Raw genomic sequence first — 24,076 nt, 5'->3', positions numbered from 1 at the left:
TTGTGTTAGGCCCTTCGACCCTTCGACAACTTAATTTAAACTGGTATTTCTTCTGTTTTGTTTGCAATTTTCCAATCAGTCGTACGGAAACTAGCAAAAATTATTTTAAACTGATATTATTTCCCGCACTCCACTGTTTTGTTTATTTTTTAACACACAAACATTGTTTGATATGTACAAGAAACTAGGCATAGGAGTCATTAGAAATCTTATATATAACAAGTAAAAGCGTGCTAAGTTCGGCCGGGCCGAATCTTATATACCCTCCACCATGGATCGCATTTGTCGAGTCCTTTTTCCGGCATCTCTTCTTAGCCAAAAAAGGATATAAGAAAGGAGTTGCTCTGCTATTAAAACGATATCAAGATATGGTCCGGTTCGGACCACAATTAAATTATATGTTGGAGACCTGTGTAAAATTTCAGCCAATTCGTATAAGAATTGCGCCCATTGGGGCACACGAAGTAAAATAGAGAGAACGATTTATAAGGGATCTGTATCGGGCTATAGACCGATTCAGACCATAATAAACACGTTTGTTGATGGTCATGAGAGGATCCGTCGTACAAAATTTCAGGCATATCGGATAATAATTGCGAACTCTAGGGGTCAAGAAGTCAAGATCTCAGATCGGTTTATATGGCAGTTAAATCAGGTTATGAACCGATTTGAACCTTATTTGACACAGTTGTTGAAAGTAAAAATAAAATACGTCATGCATAATTTCAGCCAAATCGGATAGGAATTGCGCCCTCTAGAAGCTCAAGAAGTCAAATCCCCAGATCTGTTTATATGACAGCTATATCAGGTTATAAACCGATTTCAACCATACTTGGCACATTTGTTGGATATCATAGCCAAATACTTCGTGCTATATCAGGCTATGGACCGATTTAAACCATACTTGGCACCCTTGTTGGGTATCATAACAAAATACGTCGTGCAAAATTGCATTCCAATCGGATAAGAATTGCGCCCTCTAGAGGCTTAAGAAATCAAGACCCATTATTGACCGATTTAGACCATACTTGGCACAGTTGTTGGATATCATAACAAAACACGTCGTGCAAAATTTCATTCTGATCGGGTAAGAATTGCGCACTCTAGAGGCTCAAGAAGTCTAGACCCAAGATCGGTTTATATGGCAGCTATATCAGGTTATGAACCGATTTGAACCATACTTGACACAGTTGTTGGATGTCATATCAAAACACGTCGTGCAAAATTTCATTCTGATCGGGTAAGAATTGCGCACGCTAGAGGCTCAAGAAGTCAAGACCCAAGATCGGTTTATATGGCAGCTATATCAGGTGATGGACCGATTTGAACTATAGTTGGCACAGTTGTTGGAAATCATAGCAAAACATGTCGTGCAAAATTTCATTCTAATCGGATAAGAATTGCGCACTCTAGAGGCTCAAGAAGTCAAGACCCAAGATCGGTTTATATGGCAGCTATATCAAAACATAGACCGATATGGCCCATTTACAATACGAACCGACCTACACTAATAAGAAGTATTTGTGCAAAATTTCAAGCGGCTAGCTTTACTCCTTCGGAAGTTAGCGTGCTTTCGACAGACAGACGGACGGACTGACGGACGGACAGACGGACGGACGGACGGACGGACGGACGGACGGACAGACGGACGGACGGGCGGACATAAAATGTCGCGACGATCAAGAATATATATACTTTATGGGGTCTCAGACAATTATTTCGAGTAGTTACAAATAGTATGACGAAATTAGTATACCCCCCATCTTATGGTGGGGGGTATAAAAATCAATTTGTGTTTGTTTGTATGTTTGTGTGCTCCTTATAGACTCAGAAACGGCTGAATCGATTTTCTTGAAATTTTTATAGATGGTGCATAATGACTCCGTGGTAAAAATAGGGTACTATATTTTTTGATATCTGAAGGGGGACGGACCCTCCCCCTTACCATAATTTTCAGAAACGCCAGATCTCGGAGATGGGTGGGGCGAATTAAGCGAAATTTTGTGTGCTCTCTTATAGCACCCTAAAAATAAAAATTTGGTATCCAAACCTAGGAGGGCTGCCCCACCCTAAAACCTACCAAACATATATTTAGACCAATCACGACAATATGGGACACAAATGAAAGGTATTTAGGATAAGAAAACGTATCTGATATCCAATTGTCGGACCAAGTGCTAGGGGGACCACCCCAAGCCCCAAAACACCCCTTAATCGGACATATTTACCGACCATGGCAATATGGGACTCAAATGAAAGGTATTTGCGAGTAGAATACGAATCTCATATCCAAATGTGGGAACACGTTCATCCATCCCTTCCCCAAAACACCCCCAAACTGGACTTATTTACTGACCATGGGAATATGGGACTTAAATAAAAGGTATTTGAATGTAGAATACGAATCTGATATCCAAATATGGGACCAATTGTTTGGGGGGCCGCCTTTCTCCAAAAAGCTCCCCCAAAGGGGACACATTTACGACCATAGCCACATGGGGCTCAAATGAAAGGTATTTGGGAGTAAAGCACAAACCTGATAACAATATTCGGGAAAAGTGTCTATGGGGCCACCCCACAACACCACCCAACCCCCAAAACACCCCTAAATCGGACATATACCAAATGAAAGGAACACACACAACCTTATTTTCAGAAACGCCAGATCTCGGAGATGTTTGGTGCGATTTAAGCGAAATCGCACCAAACTCTAAATATAAAATGTGGTAAATATAATAAAATGTGGTATCCAAATTTCGGATGGGGTACCTAAGGGGGCTGCCCCACCCTAAAACCTACCAAACATGTATTAAGACCAATCACGAAAATATGGGACTCAAATGAAAGATATTTAGGATAAGAAAACGTACCTGATATCCAATTGTCGGACCAAGTGTTAGGGGGACCACCACAAGCCCCAAAACACCCCTAAATCGGACATATTTAACAAGTGATATCCAAATATGGGACCAAGTGTTTTGGGCCGCCTCTCACCAAAAACATTCCAAAAAGGGGAAAAATTTACGACCATAGCAATATGAGGCTCAAATGAAAGGCACGAATTTGATATCAATATTCGGGAAAAGTGTCTACGGGGCTACGCCACCCCCACAACACCACCCTAATAGTAAGTATTTTCTAACTATTGCAATATGAAGCTCAAATAAGATGGTTTTTAAAGTGGAACACGAATCCGACATATATTTTCAAGGCCAACTCTCTGAGTGGCCGCCCATCCCCCAAAACACCCCCCAAGCCGGTCATGTTTGCCGACTTTGGAAATATGGGGTTCAAATTAAAGGTATATGGGAGTAGACCACGTATCTGATATCAACATTAGGGGCCAACTGTCTAGCGGACGTCTCACCAGCATAACGGCCCCCAAATAGGAAGTACTTGCTCTTTCTATTTTAAAGAGAGTGGAACTAAATATTCATAGTTTTTAGGGCCAATACCCCAAACCGGACATATTTGCAGCAATAAGGAGTTTAAATGATATTAGAAAACGAATTTGATATCCAATCTTGAGGCCAATGGCAATATGGGGTTCAAATATTGCCCCCCAAACACCCCCAAAGGGAAAACATTTTTCGACATTGCAAAATTTGTGGCTCATATGAAAGGTATTTGAGATTAGAAAACTAATTTGATAACCTATTTTTGGGCCATGTGTTTGGGGGACGCCTCATCCTGTAAACTCCTCTTAAGCCAATGGCAATATGGGGTTTATATAAATAGTGTTTGAGAGAAGAGCACGATGCTGATATTTTTCAGGGCCAAGTATCTGGGGGACCACCTCATTCCCGAAAACACCACTTAATCAGACATTATGAGAATATCGGGCTGAAATTAAGTATTTTAAGAATGGAGTACACCTAACATCCAAATTTAAATTCGTAGACCAATAAAGATCATATGGGATTCAGATAAAGGTACTTATATTGTTAAACTGTTAGTCAAGTTAGCATGGTATTTCACTAAAAAATCTTTAATTGTTGAAAATAAATATTGCAAGGAAACTTTTGTTCCATATAAAGTAAAAGAAGGCGCAGCCGAGTGGGCCCGGATCAGCTAGTTTGAAATAAACTTGCTGGTCGGCTTATATATACCGTGAAAGATGCAATTGTATCCCAGATCGCGAACTTTAGCTCAATCCGTACAGAAAGTACCATTTTACAAATTTTAGCACTTAAATACACGATTTGAAACAAAAGTATATTCGTTTTGGTAACATAATGTAAAGGGTGATTTTTTTGAGGTTAGGATTTTCATGCATTAGTATTTGACAGATCACGTGGGATTTCAGACATGGTGTCAAAGAGAAAGATGCTCAGTATGCTTTGACATTTCATCATGAATAGACTTACTAACGAGCAACGCTTGCAAATCATTGAATTTTATTACCAAAATCAGTGTTCGGTTCGAAATGTGTTCATTCACCGTAACGTTGCGTCCAACAGCATCTTTGAAAAAATACGGTCCAATGATTCCACCAGCGTACAAACCACACCAAACAGTGCATTTTTCGGGATGCATGGGCAGTTCTTGAACGGCTTCTGGTTGCTCTTCACTCCAAATGCGGCAATTTTGCTTATTTACGTAGCCATTCAACCAGAAATGAGCCTCATCGCTGAACAAAATTTGTCAAAATTTGAACACATTTCGAACCGAACACTGATTTTGGTAATAAAATTCAATGATTTGCAAGCGTTGCTCGTTAGTAAGTCTATTCATGATGAAATGTCAAAGCATACTGAGCATCTTTCTCTTTGACACCATGTCTGAAATCCCACGTGATCTGTCAAATACTAATGCATGAAAATCCTAACCTCAAAAAAATCACCCTTTACAACTTTAAAAGAATAAATTTGCTAGTCCCCCGATATATACTTCCAAGGTGTACCTGTTTTCAGACCTCTAGGTAAATCCGTAAAGAAAGTGCAATTTTGAGCGTTTTAGTACCCTAATTCGTACTCGTACGAATTTCAAAAAATCCTTCTTATCACCCGGTATATACTGTCAATGTGTAACTGAATCCCAATTTTTAGTGCTGTTTCTTAGTCCGTACAGAAAGAACTATTTCGTAAGATTTATTGCGCTTAATAGACGAATTAAAACAAGTAAAAGCGTGCTAAGTTCGGCCGGGCCGAATCTTATATACCCTCCACCATGGATCGCATATGTCGAGTTCTTTTCCCGGCATCTCTTCTTAGGCAAAAAAAGGATATAAGAAAAGATTTGCTCTGCTATTAGAGCGATATCAAGGTATGGTCCGGTTTGGACCACAATTAAATTATATGTTGGAGACCTGTGTAAAATGTCAGCCAATTCGAATAAGAATTGCGCCCTTTGTGGGCTCAAGAAGTAAAATAGAGAGATCGATTTATATGGGAGCTGTATCGGGCTATGGACCGATTCAGACCATAATAAACACGTATGTTGATGGTCATGAAAGAATCCGTCGTACAAAATTTCAGGCAAATCGGATAGGAATTGCGCCCTCTAGAGGCTCAAGAAGTCAAGACCCAAGATCGGTTTATATGGCAGCTATATCAGGTTATGGACCGATTTGAACCATACTTGGCACAGTTGTTGGATATAATAACAAAACACGTCGTGCAAAATTTCATTCTGATCGGATAAGAATTGCGCACTCTAGAGGCTCAAGAAGTCAAGACCCAAGATCGGTTTATATGGCAGCTATATCAGGTTAATGACCGATTTGGACCATACTTGGCACAGTTGTTGGATGTCATAACAAAACACTTGGTGCAAAATTTCATTTCAATCGGATAAGAATTGCGCACTCTAGAGGCTCAAGAAGTCAAGACCCAAGATCGGTTTATATGGCAGCTATATCAGGTTATGGTCCGATTTGAACCATACTAGGCACAGTTGTTGCATGTCATAACAAAACACTTGGTGCAAAATTTCATTTCAATCGGATAAGAATTGCGCACTCTACAGGCTCAAGAAGTCAAGACCCAAGATCGGTTTATATGGCAGCTATATCAAAACATGGACCGATATGACCCATTTACAATACCAACCGACCTACACTAATAAGAAGTATTTGTGCAAAATTTCAAGCGGCTAGCTTTACTCCTTCGGAAGTTAGCGTGCTTTCGACAGACAGACGGACGGACGGACGGACGGACGGACGGACGGACGGACGGACGGACGGACGGACGGACGGACGGACGGACGGACAGACGGACGGACATGGCTAGATCGACATAAAATTTCACAACGATCAAGAATATATATACTTTATGGGGTCTCAGACGAATATTTCGAGTAGTTACAAACAGAATGACGAAATTAGTATACCCCCCATCTTATGGTGGAGGGTATAAAAATCATCTAGTTGTCTGGTACATAATGCGATGTAGCTGTATCCCAAATTTGAGAGTTATAGCTCAATCTGTAAATAAAGTACCAAATATAGCACCTAAGTACGTTTTTTTCCACTTCTGATACAATTACAGCAATTCGTATTTAGCACAACTTTTCAAATATTTCTCAAGAATACAATATTTTTTACAAAATTATTTATTTTGGTCTCCGTTCACTGTAAAAGAAAATAACGTATTTAGTACTAAAATCTACGATTTGCGAGAAAATTATAAAGTCACCCAACATACATTTCCTTGTTGTACCATGCCAAATTTCAGAGCTCTAGCTCGATTCGTAAAGAGAGTACGAAATTGTACCAAATGCGGAACATAACGTGCGTTTCTCCCATTTCCAGTACTAGTTTTATACCCTCCACCATAGGATGGGGGTATACTAATTTTTATACCCTCCACCAAAGGATGGGGGTATTTTAATTTCGTCATTCTGTTCGTAAATCGGTCTATAACCTGATATAGCTGCCATATAAACCGATCTTGGGTCTTGACTTCTTGAGCCTCTAGAGGACGCAATTCTTATCCCATTGGAATGAAATTTTGCACAACGTGTTTCGCTATGACTTCAAACAACTGTGCTAAGTATGGTTCAAATCGGTCAGTAACCAGATATAGCTGCTATATAAACCGATCTTGAATCTTGATTTCTTGAACCACTAGAGGGCGTAATTCTTATCCAATTTTAATGAAATTTTATACGAAGTATTTGGTTATGATATTCAACGACTGTGCTAATTATGGTTGTCATAGTTGTCATATAAACCGATCTGGGGACTTGACTTCTTGAGCATCTGGAGGGTACAATTCCTATCCGATTTGCCTGAAATTTTGTACGAAGGATACTCTCATGACATGGTCTGAATCGGTTTATAGCCTGATACATAACCGTTCGCTCTGTGTTTACTTATTTCGTACCTTTTATACCCTCCACCATAAGATGGGGGGTATACTAATTTCGTCATTCTGTTTGTAACTACTCGAAATATTCGTCTGAAACCCCATAAAGTATATATATTCTTGATCGTCGTGAAATTTTATGTCGATCTAGCCATGTCCGTCCGTCTGTCCGTCCGTCCGTCCGTCCGTCCGTCCGTCCGTCTGTCTGTCGAAAGCACGCTAACTTCCGAAGGAGTAAAGCTAGCCGCTTGAAATTTTGCACAAATACTTCTTATTAGTGTAGGTCGGTTGGTATTGTAAATGGGTCATATCGGTCCATGTTTTGATATAGCTGCCATATAAACCGATCTTGGGTCTTGACTTCTTGAGCCTGTAGAGTGCGCAATTCTTATCCGATTGAAATGAAATTTTGCACCAAGTGTTTTGTTATGACATGCAACAACTGTGCCTAGTATGGTTCAAATCGGACCATAACCTGATATAGCTGCCATATAAACCGATCTTGGGTCTTGACTTCTTGAGCCTCTAGAGTGCGCAATTCTTATCCGATTGAAATGAAATTTTGCACCAAGTGTTTTGTTATGACATCCAACAACTGTGCCAAGTATGGTCCAAATCGGTCAATAACCTGATATAGCTGCCATATAAACCGATCTTGGGTCTTGACTTCTTGAGCCTCTAGAGTGCGCAATTCTTATCCGATCAGAATGAAATTTTGCACGACGTGTTTTGTTATTATATCCAACAACTGTGCCAAGTATGGTTCAAATCGGTCCATAACCTGATATAGCTGCCATATAAACCGATCTTGGGTCTTGACTTCTTGAGCCTCTAGAGGGCGCAATTCCTATCCGATTTGCCTGAAATTTTGTACGACGGATTCTTTCATGACCATCAACATACGTGTTTATTATGGTCTGAATCGGTCCATAGCCCGATACAGCTCCCATATAAATCGATCTCTCTATTTTACTTCTTGAGCCCACAAAGGGCGCAATTCTTATTCGAATTGGCTGACATTTTACACAGGTCTCCAACATATAATTTAATTGTGGTCCAAACCGGACCATACCTTGATATCGCTCTAATAGCAGAGCAAATCTTTTCTTATATCCTTTTTTTGCCTAAGAAGAGATGCCGGGAAAAGAACTCGACATATGCGATCCATGGTGGAGGGTATATAAGATTCGGCCCGGCCGAACTTAGCTCGCTTTTACTTGTTTAGGATGCTACGTGTACCTTAATACCAAAATACAAGGCTATAGCTCAATTTATAAAAAATTGCGAAATAGTACCAATTGCTGTATTAAACGTATTATTTCTTCTACTCCCGGTACAATTTTGTAATTTTTTTCTCACCATTACTTTTTTTTTAAACGTTCTTTCATGTATTCCCAAATTTGATCTCCCAGCCCTTTATGTTCGTTCTCTACTAGTATTCACAATTTCATACTTTTTAGTACCTAAACGTACGAATATCACAAAATACCGTGTTATTGCGCTCCTACAACCCAAGACATGACAAGAAATTACATTTTTGCCGCTCTTCATAGAGTTTGGTACAAAAGATCTTCCAAGTTCTTACTACACAATAAATCTACACTATACGGTATATTTCTTCTTAATTTTGATGACATTCTAAGCCGTTCTAGCCACGTCCACGTTCCAAAGTGCTACAGAGCTTAAATTGGTCGTTTGGGAGTTAAATTGGTTCATAGGGTTTAAATAGGCACATGCCTTTATGGAATTGTGTTTCTTTACCAATTTTTTAAATCCTTTTCATTGTCCACATTTTTTTTTTTTTTACAAGGAACTAATATTTTTTAGATTCAATTTTGTATGTATACTGTATTGCTTAAATACTGAATTATAAATTTGCAATTTGCTCACATTAAAAGTTATAAAAAGTTGCATTAAGTGGACTTTGCTAGATATTTAATAGCCTCTCATATAAATTTTCACTTCCTAAATGTTTTTCAGGCATTCTAATTTTATTCTGTTTTAGAATGTATGTACTAGAAGAAGTATAGATGCAAAATTTACATTATACCGGAGATGAAAAGGAAGCCATGTAAAACTTTAAAGTTCTCATACCCACACACTGTGTATTTCGAATAAGAAGCCAACTATGCAAGTACCCTTTCCTGTATCACCACATGGTCTGCAAAATGTAAGTTTTACCAAAAATCCATAAACAAAACGTCCTTGTTATGATACATGACCCTTTAGTGGAGGGAAGCAGAACTTTGTGCATGATGCAATAGTGTCCATCTTACAGGAATATGCACTCAGAAAAAAGTTATTCGTTATTTTTGTAACGAATATTTTAGTACACTGGTAATCTATTTATTCCTAAGTAAAGCAGGAATGTGTAGACGAAAATGCTATAGCTATATTTACGAAATTTTGCATAAAGGCTACAAGGAGCTCATAAAGTGCGGCGTTTGAACACATTTCAACTAAATTATTCGGGCCGAATCTTGGGACCCCATCTCCATGGATTTTTACTACAAATTTACACAAATTACCTAAGTTTATGGAAATAACATTTAAGCTTCTAGCGGCCACATCGGTTTTTAAACTGATGTAACTACCATATAAACGGATCTCCCGATTAGTCCTCTGCGGAACCAAAAAGCTCCCTTATATAAAAAAACGATCACAAGATTTTCTTGAGCTCCTAAAAGCCTGAATGTCACTTTGATTTGCCTGAAAATAACTTATGTTCTTCAATTCTCACACCGAATCCTACACAGGTATGTTCATAAATATTGTAGATGAAGACCCCTTTAAAATCGATTCGCCTATATTATTTCTTGAGGACCATAGAAGACTCAATCAATTCCCGATAACTGAAACACTGAGCTAATAAGGGTGGATTTTTAGCGTAACCAATGGTTGTTGGTACTGTTGATCTAATGAATTGATTTTCATGATTTAGGACTCTAAAGTCTTTGTTTCAGTTTTCATGGGTTAGGGTTTTCATGGATAGAATAGAGATATTTCCATGGTTATTTCTGTGTTTTGTAGAAGATACAGAATAAAAGTTCCTTACCCATATTTGCAACAAAATGTGACATATTACTTCGCTTTTAACAGTGAATATAGCACTACTTTAGTAAAAAATTGGCTTTATTGATCTTAAGATAATGGGGTGATTTGATATTACTTTGATATATATTTTTCTTTGTATCTGCGGCTTATGAAAATGCAAATAAATGATAACTTTACGAAAACTTTAACAAAATAGAAATATCATTTTGGGAAATTTTCCAAATTTTGGCAAAATATATTGATATGATTGTAGTTTTTGCAAAGATATATAGGCTCAAAAGTTGTATCTTTAACCTTATCTTTACCCACCACCGTAGAATAGGGGGTATATTCATTTAGTCATATGTATTTCGGATCGTCGTAAAGTTCTAAGACGATTTGACGATGTCCGTGTATCCGTCCGTCTGTTGTAATCTCTTTAGAGCCTTCAAAAGTTGAGATATTGAGCTGAAATTTGGCACAGTTACTTCTTTTTGATGTACGCTGGTTAAGTTCTTGAAGGACGAAAATCGGACCATATTTGGATATAGCTGTTATATAGACCGATTTTTCGATAAAAGGTCTAATGCCCATAAAAGCTCTATTTATTACCCGATTTCACTTAAATTTGAACAGTGGGTAGTTTTAGGTCTCCAGACGTCCGTCGCAAATATCGTTTGTATCAGACAATATTTAGATATAGCTTCCATACAGAGCAATCTGCTGATAAAGGGTCTGAAGCCCATAAAAGCTTTATTTTTTATCCGATTTCGCTGAAATCTGAAAGAGTGAGTAGTTTTAGGCTACCTTCTGTCCGACCCAATATGGTAAAGATCGGATTGTATTTAGCTATAGCTGTCATTTAGACTGATATGCCGGTTAAGGGTCTAAAGCTGATAAAAGCTTTATTTATTACCCGATTTTGTTGAAATTTGAAATACAAAATACAACAGTGACTTATATTTATTAGACCACTCCATGTCCGTGCCGAATTTGGGTGCATCAGTTATCCAATTTTCACCAGATTGTGGCGAAAGGGGGTTTACATATGCATCCGAGGTAGTTGGTATCCAAAGAACGACCCGGCCTAACTCATTGCTTTTTACTTGTTTGATGAAATTTTCTAAAACAAAATATCTAGGAAAACAATATTTAAGCATTTAAACCATAAATACATGTCTGAAATTGTTACAAATGTACATAAATATGTAGGAAATGCATTAACAATTGTTAAGTAGTTCAAAAATTTGAAACAGTTTCTTGCAATGAAAAAATTGTATTATAAAATCAGCGATATCAGAAAACTTATTTCTCAGGGTTAAGACTAAATATTTTCAAGCCTTCACATGTTCTTTTGGGTTTACATTCTTATAATTTTTTAATGGCTAATCTAAACTACTTATCGAATTGTACTGATAATTAATCTAAAATATTATGTCCTCACTTCTAAGGCCTCCGTAGAGCAGAGGATAGCAGAAACAAGTAAAAGCGTGTTAAGTTCGGCCGGGCCGTATCTTATATACCCTCCACCTTGGATCGCATTTGTCGAGTTCTTTTTCCCGCGTCTCTTCTTAGGTAAAACAAGATATGGTCCGGTTCGGACCACAATTAAATTATATGTTGGAGACCTGTGTAAAAGTTCAGAAAATTCGAATAAGAATTGCGCCAATTGGGGGCTCAAGAAGTAAAATAGAGAGATCGATTTATATGGGAGCTGTATCAGGCTATAGACCGATTCAGACCATAATAAACACGTATGGTGATGGTCATGAGAGGATCCTTCATACAAAATTTCAGGCAAATCGGATAATAATTGCGACCTCTAAGGCTCAAGAAGTCAAGACCCAAGATCCCAGTCTACATGGATGGAAATTATAACAAAACAAGTTGTGCAAAATTTCATTTCAATTGGATAAGAAATGCGCACTCTAGAGGCTCAAGAAGTTACCACCCAAGATCGGTTCATATGACAGCTATATCAGGTTGTAGACCGGTTTGAACCATGCTTGGCATATTTGTTGGATATCAAAACAAAACACGTCGTGAAAAATTTCGTTCCAATAGGATAAGATACTTGATATAGCTGCCATATATCAGCTTATGGACCCATTTGAATCACACAGTTGTTGGATATCATAACAAAACACGTCGTGAAAAATTTCGTTCCAATCGGATAAGAAATGCGCACTCTAGAGGTTCAAAAAGTCAAGACCCAAGATAGGTTTATGTGGCAGCTATATCAGGTTATGGACCGATTTGAATCACACAGTTGTTGGATATCATAACAAAACACGTCGTACAAAATTTCATTCCAATCGGGAATTGCGCACTCTAGAGGCTCAAAAAGTCAAGAGCCAAGATCGGTTTATATGGCAAAACATGGACCTATATGGCCCATTTACAATACCAACCGACCTACACTAATAAGAAGTATTTGTGCAAAATTTCAAGCGGTTAGCTTTACTCCTTCGGAAGTTAGCGTGCTTTCGACAGACAGACGGACGGACGGACGGACATGGCTAGATCGACATAAAATGTCGCGACGATCAAGAATATATATACTTTATGGGGTCTCAGACGAATATTTCGAGTAGTTTCAAACAGAATGACGAAATTAGTATACCCCCCATCTTATGGTGGAGGGTATAAAAAATCAGAAAAAATTTTCAGCATTGGTTTTCCCCTCCTAATGGTGGCTATATTTCTGAGGTATTAAGCCATGTAAAAACTTCTCTCCAAAGAGGTGTCGCACTGCGGCACTCCGTTCGGACTCGGCTATAGAAAGGAGGCCCCTCATCATTGAGCTTAAATTTGAATCGGACTGCACCCATTGATATGTGAGAGGTTTGCTCCTGTTCCTTAGTGAATGTTCATGGGCAAAATTTGCAAAAGTTATCACTTCTAAATGTCTTTAATTAAAACCAAAAGCTCCATTTGTTAATACAGTCGAACTTCTCTATAACGATTTCTTCTCTTTAACGAATAAAAACTTTTTTCAGCCATTTTCACCTATTTTAACCTCTCTATAACGAACTTTTCTATAACGAATACTTCTACATAACGATTTTTTAATCCTGTCTATAACGAATTTTTGGCAAACTTTCCATCGAGGTTCACAAAAAAAGAAGAACAAAATATAAAACTCATTCAATGTTGATCATCAACGTACAAGCACACAGCTACAAAATAAAAATTGCTGTAAAATACGTTAGTTTATACTTTATTTCTAACTAGCTGACCCGGGCCCAATCCGATGCGCCTTCTTTTACTTTATATGGAACAAAAGTTTCCTTGGAATATTTATTTTCGACATATCTTTTGGTGAAAAACCATGCTAACTTGACTAACAGTTTAACAATATAAGTACCTCTATCTGAATCCCATATGATCTTTATTGGTCTACGAATTTAAGTTTGGATGTAAGGTGTACTCAATTCATAAAATACTTCATTTTAGCCCGATATTCTCAAGATGTGTGATTAAGTGGTGTTTTCGGGGGAGAGGTGGTCCTCCAGATACTTGGCCCTGAAAAAATATCAGCATGGTGCTCTTCTCTCAAATACGATTTATTTAAACCCCATATTGTCATTGGCTTAAGAAGAGTTTACAGGATGAGGCGTCCCCCAAATACGTTTCATTTGAGCCACATATTGGCACGGCCGAAAAATTTTTTCCCTTTGGGGGTGGTTTGGCAAAGGTGTGATTTCCTAAATACATGGTCCTACGTTTGAAAATAAAATTCGTATTCTACTCCCAAATACCTTTATACTTTTTTGAGTCCCATATTGCGATGGTAAGTAAAAAAGTTTCTGTTTGTGGGGTATTTTGGGAAAGGGGTAATCCCCCACAAAATTGGTTCCGAAAATGGGCATCAATACTTACTCTACCCCCAATACATTTCATTTATGCCCACATTGTCATGGTCGGTAAATATGCCCGATTTAGGGGTGTTTTAGGGATTGGGGTGGTCGCCCAAACACAAAGCCCGGAAAATATATCAGCGACATTCTCTTTTCTCATATATCTATATACCATTTATTTGAGCCTCATATTGCCATTGGCTTCTAATTTGGATATCAAATTCGTTTTCAAATCTCATTTAAACTCCTTATTGCAAAAGTCAGCAAATATGTCCGGTTTGGGGTATTGGCCCTAAAAACTATTAATATTTAGTTCCACTCTCTTCACGACCCAAATTGTCTTGGTGAGCAAATACGTCCTATTTGGGGGTTGTTATGGTGGTGGGACGTCCCTTAGACAGTTGGTTCCTAATTTTGATATCAGATACGTGGTCTACTCCCAAATACCTTTAATTTGAGCCCCATATTTCCATAGTCGGCAACATGACCGGCTTGGGGGGTGTTTTGGGGATGGGCGGCCTCTCAGTGAGGTGGCCTTGAAAATATACATCGGATTCGTGTTCCACTTTAAAAACCCTCATATTTAAGCCTCATATTGCAGAAGTCAGCAAATACTACCTATTTGGGTGGTGTTGTGGGGGTGGGGTGGCCCCATAGACACTTTTCCACAATATTGATATCAGGTTCGTGCTTTACTCCCAAAGACCTTTCATTTGAGCCCCATACGGCTATGGTCGTAAATTTGTCCCCTTTGGAGGAGGTTTTTGGGGAGAGGCGGCCCCCCAAACACTTGGTCCCATATTTGGATATCAGATTCTAATTCTACACTCCTATATTGCCATGGTCGGTATATGTCCGATTTAGGGGTGTTTTGGGGGTTGGGTGATGTTGTGGGGTAACCCCATAGACACTTTTCCCGAATATTGATATCAGATTTGTGCTTTACTCCCTAATACCTTTCATTTGAGTCCCATGTGGCTATGGTCGTAAATGTGTGCCCTTTGGGGGAGGTTTTTGGGGAGAGGCGCCCCCCCCCCCCCCCAAACACTTAGTCTCATATTTGGATATCAAATTCTAATTCTGCACTCAAATACCTTTTATTTAAGCCCCATATTCCCATGGTCAGTAAATAAGTCCTGTTCGAGGGGTGTTTTGGGGAAGGGGTGGACCCCCAGAAACGTGGTCCCACATTACGTACCTAGGTGCCCCATCCGAAATTTAGATATCAAATTTTCATTTTTAGGATACTATATGAGCGCATACAAAATTTCGCTTAAATCGCACCAAACATCTCCGAGATCTGGCGTTTCTGAAAATAAGGTTGTGTGTGTCCCTTTCATTTGGTATATGTCCGATTTAGGGGTGTTTTGGGGGTTGGGTGGTGTTGTGGGGTGGCCCCATAGACACTTTTCCCGAATATTGATATCAGGTTTGTGCTTTACTCCCAAATACCTTTCATTTGAGCCCCATGTGGCTATGGTCGTAAATGTGTCCCCTTTGGGGGAGCTTTTTGGAGAAAGGCAGCCCCCCAAACACTTGGTCCCATATTTGGATATCAGATTCGTATTCTACATTCAAATACCTTTTATTTAAGTCCCATATTCCCATGGTCAGTAAATAAGTCCAGTTTGGGGGTGTTTTGGGGAAAGGATGGATGAACGTGTTCCCACATTTGGATATGAGATTCGTATTCTACTCGCAAATACCTTTCATTTGAGTCCCATATTGCCATGGTCGGTAAATATGTCCGATTAAGGGGTGTTTTGGGGCTTGGGGTGGTCCCCCTAGCACTTGGTCCGACAATTGGATATCAGATACGTTTTCTTGTCCTAAATACTTTTCATTTGTGTCCCATATTGTCGTGATTGGTCTAAATATATGTTTGGTAGGTTTTAGGGTGGGGCAGCCCTCCTAGGTTTGGATACCAAATTTTTATTTTTAGGGTGCTATAAGAGAGCACACAAAATTTCGCTTAATTCGCACCACCCATCTCCGAGATCTGGCGTTTCTGAAAATTATGGTAAGGGGGAGGGTCCGCCCCCCTTCAGATATCAAAAAATGTAGTACCCTATTTTTACCACGGAGTCATTATGCACCATCTATAAAAATTTCAAGAAAATCGATTCAGCCGTTTCTGAGTCTATAAGGAACACACAAACATACAAACAAACAGACACAAATTGATTTTTATATATAAGATTTCTAATGACTCCTATGCCTAGTTTCTTGTACATATCAAACAATGTTTTGTGTGTTAAAAAATAAACAAAACAGTGGAGTGCGGGAAATAATATCAGTTTAAAATAATTTTTGCTAGTTTCCGTACGACTGATTGGAAAATTGCAAACAAAACAGAAGAAATACCAGTTTAAATTAAGTTGTCGAAGGGTCGAAGGGCCTAACACAACTTACTGTCCCAAATTTCAGCATAATCAGATAATAAATGTAGCTTTTAAGGGTCTAAGGCCCTTAATAGGCGGATCGGTCTATATGCAAGCCATATGCAAATCTGGACCGATCTGGGCCAAATTAAAGAAGGATGTCGACAACTCACTGTGCCAAATGTCAGCAAAATCGGATAATAAATGTGGTTTTTATGGGCCTAAGACCCACGAACCGGAAGCCTCCTCCAAGAAACCCATGGTACGACCAAGAGTGTCGAGATGCTACTGAAGCTAAGAATGCTGCATATAGAGCAACCCTGCAATCAGTAGCTACGCGCCAAATGAAGGAGAGGTATAGGGAGAAAAGGAGACAGGAGAGACGTCTATTCCGCAGAAAGAACAATAAAAAAGGCGTTAAGTTCGGCTGGGCTGAACTTTGGATACCAACCACCTCGGGCACATATGTAAACCACCTATCGTCAAAATCCGGTGAAAAATGCACACCTTATGGCCCATAGCAGCTATATCGAAATATGTTCCGATTTCGACCAAATACTATTCAATTGTTTATAACAAAATATTGGTCCTTTTAGTAGCTACATCTAAAAATAAACCGATCTGAACCATATACGACACGGATGTCGGAAAGCATAAGTCAGAAAACATAAGTCACTGTGTCAAATTATAGCAAAATTGGATTATAAATGAGCCTTTTATGGGGCAAAGACTTTAAATCGAGATATCGGTCTATATGGCAGCTATATCCAAATCTGGACCGCTTTGGGTCCAGTTTTAGAAAAATGTCGAGGAGCCTAACACAACTAACTGTCCCAAATTTGGGCGTAATCGGACAATAAATGGGCCCAAAACCTTAAATCGAGAGATTGGTCTATATGACAGCTATATCCAAATCTGGACCGATCCGGGCCAAATTGCAGAAATATGTAGGGGCTTAACATAACTCAGTGTCTTAAATTTTGGCCACATCGGAAAATAAATGCGCCTTTTATGGAACCAAAACCTTCAATCGAAAGGTCAGTCTATATGGCAGATATATTCAAATCTTAACCGAACCGATGCCATGTTGCAGAAGAATGTCGAAGGGCTTAACTTAACTAATTGCCCCAAATTTCGGCAAAATCGGACAATAAATGCGCCTTTTATGGGCCCAAAACCTTAAATCGGCGGATCGGTCTATATGACAGCTATATCCAAATCTGGACCGATCTGGGCCAAATTTAAGAAAGATGACGAAGGGCCTAACACAACTCACTGTTCCAAATTTCAGCAAAATCGGATTAAAAATGTGGCTTTTATATGCCTGACCCAAAATCGGCGGATCGGTCTATATGGCAGCTTTATCCAGTTAACTTTACTTCTACGAAAGTTAGCGCGCTTTTTACGGGCTGAAGGACGGACAAACTGACGGACATGGCTAGGTCAACTTAAAATGTCATGACTATCAGGAATATATATTCTTTATGGAGTTTAAGACAAATATTTCGTGGAGCTATATCAGGTTATGGACCGATTTGAACCATACTTGGCATAGTTGTTGGATATCATAACAAAACACTTCGTGCCAAAATTCATTCAAATCGGATAAGAACAGTTGGCACAGTTGTTGGATATCATAACAAAACACGTCGTGCAAAATTTCATTCCAATCGGATAAGAATTGCGCACTCTAGAGGCTCAAGAAGTCAAGACCCAAGATCGGTTTATATGGCAGCTATATCAAAACATGGACCGATATGGCCCATTTACAATACCAACCGAACTATACTAATAAGAAGTATTTGTGCAAAATTGCAAGCGGCTAGCTTTACTCCTTCGGAAGTGAGCGTGCTTTCGACAGGCAGACGGACGGACAGACAGACGGACGGACGGACAGACGGACGGACATAGCTAGATCGACATAAAATAACACGACTTTATAGGGTCTCAGACGAATATTTCGAGTAGTTACGAACATAATGATGAAATTAGTATACCACCATCCTATTGGAGGGTATAAAAATGTGTAAAAACAATATTTCCCATAAGTTATTATACCCACCACCATAGGATGGGGTATACTCATCTAGTCATTCCAATTGTAATACTTTAAAATATTCATATGGGACCCCATAAAGTATATATATTCTGGATCGTCTCGACATTCAGACAAGATCTAGCCGTCCGTCCGTGTGTCGAAATCACGATAGCGGTCGAACGCGTAAAGCTAGCCGCGTGAAATTTTTCATAGATACTAAGCATTAATGTAGGTCATTGGGGATTGCAAACGGGCCATATCGGTTCAGATTTATAGCTCCCATATAAACCGATCTCCAGATTTGACTTCTTAAACCCCTGGAAGCAGGGGCTGAAATTTTAAACATTGTGTTTTATTATGACTCAATCAATCTACAATTTGATATAGCTCCCATATAAACCGATCTCCCGATTTGACTTATTGAACCCCTGTAAGCTGCAATTGTTGACCGATTTGGCTGAAATTTTGCTCATAGTGTTTTGCTGTGATTTGCTATTGCTATGACCCCATAAAGTATATATATTCTTGATAGTCGTGACATTTTATGTTAATCTAGCCATGTCGGTCCGTCTGTCGAAAGCTCGCTAACTTTCGAAGGAGTAAAGTAAGCCGCTTGAAATTTGCAGAAATGCTTTCTATAAGTGTAGGTCGGATGGGATTGTAAATGGGCCATATCGGTTCATGTTTTGATATAGCTACCATATAAACCGATCTTGGGTCTATACTTCTTGAGCCTCTAGAGGGCGCAATTCTTATCCGATTGGAATGAAATTTTGCACGACTGATCTTCTCATGGCCATAAACATACAAGTTGATTATGGTCAGTCTATAGCCTGATACAGCTCCCATATAAATCGATCTCTCAATTTTACTTCTTGAGCCCCCAAAGAGCGCAATTCTTATTCGAATTGGCTAACATTTTACACAGGTCTCCAACATATAATTTAATTGTGGTCCAAACCGGACCATATCTTGATATCGCTCTAAAAGCAGAACAAATCTTTTCTTTTGTCCTTTTTTGCCTAAGAAGAGATGCCGGGAAAAGAACTCGACAAAAGCGATCCATGGTGGAGTGTATACAAGATTCGGCCCGGGGGAATTTAGCACGTTTTTACTTTATTTATATAGCATAACTAATATAGCGGATCATAATACATAATACAATACAACCACAATGGAGTTGGGCGAAAATTGAAGGCTTTAAATATAAATGCTAATAAACTCTGAAAAAGTTTAAATAACCAATTGAGATCTGCTTATAATTGGTTTCAATTATGTAACAACATTAAATTGAACATGGAATCTATGAAAATTACCAGTGAGCAGAAGAGACATAAGAGAAAACTTAGGGACAACATTTTGTAAGGATTGGACGCAAATAATTATGAGAATTATTTCCAAATATCAATAAATTTAAAACATAATCGGCATACATAGTCAAATTATAACAAGTACAAGAATGCTAAGTTCGGCCGGGCCGAATATTGGGAACCCACCACCATGGATTCAGCAAAAAATGTATACGAAATAAATTTATTTGAAGGGCATAATTTCAATCTACACACCAAACTTCTGTCAAACCAGCAAAAATTAAAGCTTCTAAGAACCGAACAAAGATGATTGAGAGACCGCTTTACATGGGAGTTAAATCAGGTTACAGACTGATTTGGACCGTATTCGGCACAGTTGCTGGAAAGCGACCGTAAGAGACCACCGCATGCAAAATTTCAGCCAAATCGGATATAAATTGCGGCGTATAAAGACTCAAGAAGTCAAATCGGGAGATCGCTTTATATGAAAACTGCATCAGGATATCAGATTCGTATTCTACACTCAAATACCTTTTATGTAAGACCCATATTGACATGGTCAGTAAAGAAGTCCTTTTTGGGGGGTGTTTTGGGAAAGGGGTGGACCCCCAGAAACGTGGTCCCACATTTGGATATCCGATTCGTATTTTACTAGCAAATACCATTCATTTGAGTCCCATATTGCCATGGTCGGTAAATATGTCCGATTTAGAGGTGTTTTGGGGGTTGGGGTGATCCCCCAAACACTTGGTTCGGCAATTCGATATTAGATACGTTTTCTAATCATAAATACCTTTCATTTGAGTCCCATATTGTCGTGATTTGTGTACATATATAAGGTAGGTTTTGGGTGGGGCGCCCCCCTGGATACCATATCCAAAATTTGAGTACCAAATTTTTGTTCGTAGGTTACTATAAAAAGAGCACACAAAATTTCCCTTAAATCGCACCACCCATCTCCGAGATTTGGCGTTTCTGAAAATTAGGGTAAAGGAGAGGGTCCGCTCCCCCTTCAGATATCAACAAATTTAGTACCCTATTTTCACCACGGGATCATTGTGCGCCATCAGTGAAAATTGTTAAAAAAAATCGGTTCAGCCGTTTCTGAGTCTATAAAGAACACACAAAACAAACAAACACAAATTGATTTTTATACATAAAAAGAAGATTGAGCCGTACTTGGCATAGTTGTTGAGAGTCATAACAGAACACCATATGCAAAACTTCAGCCAAATCGGATAAAAATCGAGGCTTGTAAGGGCTCAAGAAGTCAAATCGGGAGATTAGGAGAAGTCGAATCGGCAGATCGGTTTATATGGGATATATCCAAATCTGAACCGATATAGCCCATTTTCAATTTCCAACGACCCACATCAATAATAAGTATCTGTGCAAAATTTCCAGCGGCTAGCTCTACGCGTTCGATCGCTAACATGATTTCGACAGACGGACGGACATGGCTAGTTCGAATCAGAATTTCGAGACAATCAACAATATAAAAGGTGATTTTTTTGAGATTAGGATTTTCATGCATTAGTATTTGACAGATCACGTGGGATTTCAGACATGGTGTCAAAGAGAAAGATGCTCAGTATGCTTTGACATTTCATCATGAATAGACTTACTAACGAGCAACGCTTGCAAATCATTGAATTTTATTACCAAAATCAGTGTTCGGTTCGAAATGTGTTCATTCACCGTAACGTTGCATGAAAATCCTAACCTCAAAAAAATCACCCTTTATATACTTTATGGAGTCCTAGATTAATATTTCGAGGTGTTACAAACGGAATGACTAGATAAGTATACCCTCATGCTATGCTGGTGGGTATAAAAAGTAAACAAATCAATACAGAAATGGTCATTTCTATAACAAATTTGCCCGTTGGCAACTCAACTGAAGTTGCTTTGCAATCCTTTATATCCTAGTTGTCATAAATTTGGGATATAACTGGACAATTGAAAATCATGTTCAATGGATTTCCACAGTTACGCCCGGTTGAACTGAAGTCATTTAGCTACTTATAACTTTATTTTTAAAGTTTGAATAACTATGTCGCCATTTAATCTTTAAATAACTTTAAATAACTATGTCGCCATTTAATCATTCACACTAATAGTCTGTTTGTCGATGTCGAGCAAATTCTTTTCGTTAGTCTGGGCTTGTTTTCCGATCTATATTCGTTGATATATACTGTTTTTATACCCTCCACCATAAGATGGGGGGTATACTAATTTCGTCATTCTGTTTGTAACTACTCGAAATATTCGTCGTATATATATTCTTGATCGTCGTGACATTTTATGTCGATCTAGCCATGTCCGTCCGTCTGTCCGTCCGTCCGTCCGTCTGTCTGTCGAAAGCACGCTAACTTCCGAAGGAGTAAAGCTAACCGCTTGAAATTTTGCACAAATACTTCTTATTAGTGTAGGTCGGTTGGTATTGTAAATGGGCCATATCGGTCCATGTTTTGATATAGCTGCCATATAAACCGATCTTGGGTCTTGACTTCTTGAGCCTCTAGAGTGCGCAATTCTTATCCAATTGGAATGAAATTTTGCACGACGTGTTTCGTTATGATATCCAATAACTGCGCCAAGTATGGTTCAAATCGGTTCATAACCTGATATAGCTGCCATATAAACCGATCTTGGGTCTTGACTTCTTGAGCCTCTAGCGTGCGCAATTCTAATCCGATCAGAATGAAATTTTGCACGACGTGTTTTGTTATGATATCCAACAACTGTGCAAAGTATGGTTTAAATCGGTTCATAACCTGATATAGCTGTCATATAAACAGATCTGGGGATTTGACTTCTTGAGCTTTTAGAGGGCGCAATTCCTATCCGATTTGGCTGAAATTTTGCATGACGTATTTTATTTTTACTTTCAACAACTGTGTCAAATAAGGTTCAAATCGGTTCATAACCTGATATAGCTGCCATATAAACCGATCTTGGATCTTGACTTCTTGACCCCTAGAGGTCGCAATTATTATCCGATTTGTCTGAAATTTTGTACGACGGATCCTCTCAACACAACCATCAACAAACGTGTTTATTATGGTCTGAATCGGTCTATAGCCCGATACAGCTCCCATATAAATCGTTCTCTCTATTTTACTTCGTGAGCCCCAATGGGCCCAATTCTTATACGAATTGGCTGAAATTTTACATTTCGAACCGAACACTGATTTTGGTAATAAAATTCAATGATTTGCAAGCGTTGCTCGTTAGTAAGTCTATTCATGATGAAATGTCAAAGCATACTGAGCATCTTTCTCTTTGACACCATGTCTGAAATCCCACGTGATCTGTCAAATACTAATGCATGAAAATCCTAACCTCAAAAAAATCACCCTTTACATCGAAATTCTTCCCTTTTTGCTCGAATTGCAGTTTAAACAAACTCTTGAATGATGAGAAGAATTCGTTTCGAGATAGACAAAACAGGGTAAAAGTAAGAGGGAATTTTTGAAGATGTCACAATCGGAGTGAAAAAAGTGTTTCGACAATAGGTTTGACAGCATTGCAAATGTATAAGTCATGGTGGAGGACACCTTAAAAAAACATTTTTGTTAATTCTGTCTAAAATTTCAGCTTTCAATTTTTGTAGCTGTGCTGCTCACAAATTGTTCTTCCTTCGTCCATGTTCCCTCCTGAAAATAATGTTGTTGTAAACGCTATTAAAAACATTGTATCACAATTAACTTACAGTTTTAACTCCTTCATATGCCCAGATAGACATTTAGTTTCCAATGTTAAAATTCATTTTCAAGACAATAGCCATTAAACATATTATCAAAATCAATGCTATCAAACATACACCGGTTAGAATACTTAGCATCATGAAATTAATAGCTATAATTGGACAGCTGGAAATATGGAAAAGAGCCAATGCAACAGCAGCCAATAATGAAATAATCACTATATACGGAATATAAATTATGATAATCATAGCCACTTCTATAGCAAACTCAATTGAAAAGACGAAAATAAATGCCCAAAAAAGTGACATTGAGAATGCTAAGAGAGACCCCAGCATTTTAAGAAAGGTTATTATTGTTCCAAAGAATTAATTCACTAGCTTATAAATTTAGATGGCAAAAGAGGAACAAAATTTTGTTTTTCGGCTTAGAAATTTTTT

The 24,076-nt window shown here is 38.6% G+C and overlaps 1 long non-coding RNA gene across 1 annotated transcript; it reads right to left on the bottom strand.

Annotated features, from left to right (window-relative positions):
• Window positions 1-23,390: 23,390 nt before the first annotated feature.
• LOC106095111 (uncharacterized) lies at window positions 23,391-24,076 on the bottom strand. The gene is made up of 2 exons (XR_001222691.2): window positions 23,645-24,076; window positions 23,391-23,588 (listed from the first exon to the last, which is right to left on the bottom strand). It is a non-coding gene; the product is annotated as an uncharacterized LOC106095111 (long non-coding RNA).

The sequence above is a fragment of the Stomoxys calcitrans genome, chromosome 3 (assembly GCF_963082655.1).
Source record: "Stomoxys calcitrans chromosome 3, idStoCalc2.1, whole genome shotgun sequence".
Taxonomy (NCBI): domain Eukaryota; kingdom Metazoa; phylum Arthropoda; class Insecta; order Diptera; family Muscidae; genus Stomoxys; species Stomoxys calcitrans.
Note: the sequence above shows the minus strand (reverse complement) of the source record. Positions and strands in the feature narration are given on the sequence as shown.